General features: G+C 37.6%; 1 long non-coding RNA gene across 1 annotated transcript; it reads left to right on the forward strand.

Moving 5' to 3' along the window:
* Positions 1 to 3,170: 3,170 nt before the first annotated feature.
* On the forward strand, positions 3,171 to 4,247 carry LOC135129040 (uncharacterized). The gene is made up of 3 exons (XR_010280501.1): positions 3,171 to 3,299; positions 3,363 to 3,585; positions 3,640 to 4,247. It is a non-coding gene; the product is annotated as an uncharacterized LOC135129040 (long non-coding RNA).
* Positions 4,248 to 4,650: the final 403 nt, after the last annotated feature.

Below are 4,650 nucleotides of genomic sequence, written 5' to 3' on the forward strand. Positions count from 1 at the left end.
CCGGTCACTTCCTCATCGGAGAGCCATTAACTTCCTTTCCAGAATACGATGTGACGGAGGTGCCAATTAATAAACTGTCCCGATGGCAATTGGTAGAAAAAATTCGTACGCATTTTTGGCGACGCTGGAGTCGCGAGTACCTAACGCAACTGCAATCAAGATCCAAATGGCAGAAACAGCAAGACCACCCGGACGCGCTAGCTGGGTCACTCGCGCTCATGATGGAAAACCGTTCATGGACTCACCAAACGCGCCCTATGTAAAGTGTGCGTTTTACCTATAGACACAAATTAGTGCGCGATCAATTGACATTACTTATGATGCGAACTGACTATTATAGGTGTTTTTCACGTTTAGACATTTTGGTACAATTTTCAATTTTCCAGGCTACCCTTCTAGGCCAGCCAGTCGTAATATGTTGAAGGACGCACCTTCAAGAGGGGAAGTCATGTGTGGTACCACCCGGAGTTCTCGGCTGCTCGGCTCTCGTCGGGTGTTCGGTGCCACCCCCAAAATTATTCATCACCGCCCTCCTGGACGAACGGGTGGCGGACGGAGGGTCACCCGTCAACGGGCACGCGTCGCAAAAATACATAAATATTTTCATTATCAAGTATACATAATGACATGTACATAATATCAATAAATCGTTGTTAAAAGTGCACGTCGTTCCACAATTAATAATCACTACAGTTTCCGCACTGCTAACTACCGCTAGCGAAAAACCTAATTGCAGCCAAAATTCAGTGCGGCTTAGAAGTCTTGTGTACTCCTGCTCCAAGGATTAAATGTAGCTGCAATAACTCCAACAGTTCTGTCATCGTGGCTCTATTAAACCGGGATAACTCTATAAAACTGGACATATTTATTTGTTTGTTAAATAATAATAGTTAAATAAAACATTAATAATTACCGATCGTCGTTTTCTTCCCTCATCCGCCTTTTTAAACGTCTCAAATAATTATTTTCTTCTCTCTCGTACTCAAGAACAGACCAAAAATAGAGCCATTTTGTTTAAACTTCAAAAAAGCAAGTTCAATTTGAATTTGAGACCGAAATGTCATGAAATTCGAGACAGTTAAGTTGGTAACACTTCAAAAATACATGCGGGAACACCGCACAATTTTATCGCTCGGCGCGAACTGTCAACCCACTTATCACTTCGTTTGTGAAAAGAAACAAAATGCCAATTTGACTGACAAGTGAAAAGCGTAGGTGAAAACTTCTCGTTCGTGATAAATTATCACTAGAGAAACAAAATCGCACCCCAGGGGTGCGATTTTGTTTCTCGTGAAAAACGAGCGAAGTGAGAAAATATCACTTCACATGTCAAATGTATCACTTGTCACCCTAAAAGCGATTTTGTTTCGCCATTTTATCACTTCATCAGTGAAAACTTGGGTGGGATTTTGTTTCTATAACGAGAAAATATCAGGGGTGGGATTTTGTTTCTCGATCGAAAAAAAATCGATAGCGATAAATCTCGTTTGCTGATTGGTTGGGATGCTACATTTTTGTCACATTTCTCGATTCTGTCACGAAATCAAGTCTTCATGGAGTGATGTTTTCTCGATAGCTCTGAGTGAAGTGATGAATTTTGGAGACATGACTTCGAAATTTATGTCAAAATAGAACTTCAAAATCGTAATTCTGAGTTATGAGTTCTTAACATTAAGGTAATTGTAAACTTTTGAGCATTTAATAAGCTTATATGCAAAGAATAAATGCAAACTTGTGCATTTAAAAGCTACGCAATGACATTTGTCGCAGTGATAATTTATCACTTCGATCGAGAAACAAAATCGCACCCCACTGTACCGATAAACTGTGGTCGTCTTTTTCTTTCGCATCTGAAATTTGTATTTTGGTCCTTGTCATTTATTGCTTCGTATCGTATCGGTAGAAACAAAATCGTACCCCAGATCACGCCATCATACCCTAGCGATAAATCCATGATAACCCCTATATATCATATAGATATTTAACCTCAAATTTTTGACGGCATATGCGTCATTGGTAGGATTTTGCTAGCTGGCAGTTTTTTGAAAAGATAAGCGACTAATTTTTAAGGAAGTTGTTGAGGTAATAATAATTAATAATACTTTTATTCATAACAGAATTATTATCACTAATACTCACGTATTTTATTAAAAGAAAAAAACAAAGTTATGCACTGTAACATGCGTTACGTTTTCCTTTGTTGGGCCGGGAAAAGAATAGTCCATCAGCCTAGTCCTGCTTGAGGTAAAAGTCCTCTAATGGACCTGTTTCTTCGGTCCTTTCTCCTTTCTTCATATCATAGTTTTTCTTTTACCGATGGTAAAATTTTAGCGTAGTTGATGCTATAATCATCCAGGTAGTGCTGGCTTCCTCAGGCTTCACCTGAAAATTATGCATTTTTTTTGTCGTTTCAACCCTTTCCAGCATTTATCTTTTTGCCGTAGTGCGTTTAGTTTTAATAACCAAAATATTATTTTCATCATCGTAGCTCCCTGTTTTGAGCGAGTACGTTTCTATCAAGTATCGTTTTTAATTATCGACGACACCTTCGCTACGTCAGAGTGACGAGGTCCCCCATTTTTAAGGCGACTTCCGGTTAGCGTCGTCTTCCGTCACTCCTGGAAAAATCAGTAAGACCCGGTTCACCACTCTGAAAATTTTCTTGCCGTCTCTTGGTTATTTTTCCACCAGGTGCTATGCTTTGTCTTGGCGAATTCTAATTGCTAATCACGAATCCATGTCTCAGTCCCTTCTGGTTTACGTGTAAGCCGCTGGGCAGTGGTCACCTCCGACAGCGCATTGGTCATCTTAATATCTACCCCAGAGATTTCTTAGTAACCTAGATACGATGATCCTATGCAAAAGCGAACATACGTTCTTGGCCAACATGTACACTATGCGTTTTGCTTTCCATCTTCTTTGACAGCATGGGAACGCAGGAGTATGATTTTGTAGGTCTTTGTTTAAACCTAGCAATTTACGATTTTGCGCAAGTCGGTTCTTAATTCATACAATCGCCGGTGTTGTGTGTTTGCAAGGTTAATTTATAAAGGAGAAGGTTGGAGTATAAGCGAGCATTTAGGCAATTCGGTTTACAGGGGTGAGGGGCAGCAAAGCACGTTGTGACGTCAGCGCATCAGCTGTCAGCTGTCGTATGTCGAACTTGTTGAAGTGTTCGACATTTGACAGGATTATTATAATAAGAGTAATTTAATTATTCATAGAGTTTCTGCTTAGAGTAATTATTAATTATGCCGGGGCACTATTGTGCAGTGCACAGCTGTAATAACAAAAGCAAGGTAAATATTTACAATAATAATTTGCAATACATATAGAAATTGAACTAACTATAAGGAATTAAGGGCATGGATAAAGAAAATTCTGCATCAATCTCATTCCACTTGTTTCCTAAAGACAAGACAGTAAGGGATATTTGGGAAAAATTTTGTCAGCGAAGCAAAAATTGGAAACCAAAATGTTCTTCCACAATTTGTTCAGCACATTTTTCTGCAGATGATTTCTACATAAAATACAAAAAAGAGATGTACAGCCAAATTCCACATAAAATGAGACTTAAACCAGGAGGTGAGTGATAAATTTTATTGAACCTGCCATTTAATAAATTCTAAAAAATTGTAGCAATACCTGAAAAATATGTTCTGACTGAAAAGTGTCGTGACAGTACACAAGTTGGCATCTTTGAACAAAATGGTTGTTTGGCAAATGAAGATCAACTTGGTATCTTTGAACAGAATGGTTCAATGGAAGATGAAGATAAAGCTAAGTTGCAAAAAAAGGTAGCAGAATTGGAAGAGAACATTTCACAGTTAAATGGCTCTAATAATAATTTGGTCCAAACTATACAAGAGCAAGACCAATACATTACAAAGCTGGAAAAAAAAATTTCTGTGTTGGAAAATGAAATACAGACACTGCAGGTGTTGAATAAGCAAGTAAATGTTGTTGAACTTGCAAAGAAATTTGATCCTGTTTTAACTGAAAATCAAATTAATTTAATTTTAAAAAAGAAGTTAAGAGTGACCTGGACAAAAGAAGAAATAGCAAGAGCATTTACTTTACGGTATTTCAGCAAGAAAGCATACTGTTTTATGAGAAATGAAGGCTATCCTTTACCAAATTTAAAGACTTTGCAATATTATGCCAGAAAAATTAATCTGAGAAATGGGATATTGCACGATATTTTAAACTTAATGAATGTCATGGGGAAGGACCTTTCAGAAACAGAAAAGGCCACTGTCATAATGTATGATGAAATAAAGGTAAAGGCCTTATATGAATATGATGTAAAGTTCGATGAAATCAAAGGCCCACATAATTATCTACAAGTGGTAATTGCTAGAGGGCTCTATAGTAATTGGAAACAAGTGATTTTTGTCGACTTTGACACCAATATGACTACTACATTAGTGCACAACATCGTAAGATCTCTTCATGAAATAAATTATAATGTGGTTGCCTTTGTTAGTGACTGCGGTGGTGCAAATCAAGGTGTTATACGTGATTTGGGGATAAATATGGATAAAGTCTATTTTGATCATCCCATAACTGGGAAAAAAATTTGTTATTTTCCAGATGCGCCACACATTTTAAAATTAATTAGAAACTGGCTTCTCGATACAGGTAAATTGA

The sequence above is a fragment of the Zophobas morio genome, unplaced genomic scaffold (genome assembly GCF_036711695.1).
Source record: "Zophobas morio isolate AGI-343-1 ecotype UQ-CSIRO unplaced genomic scaffold, CSIRO_AGI_Zmor_V1 ptg000014l, whole genome shotgun sequence".
Classification (NCBI taxonomy): Eukaryota; Metazoa; Arthropoda; class Insecta; order Coleoptera; family Tenebrionidae; genus Zophobas; species Zophobas morio.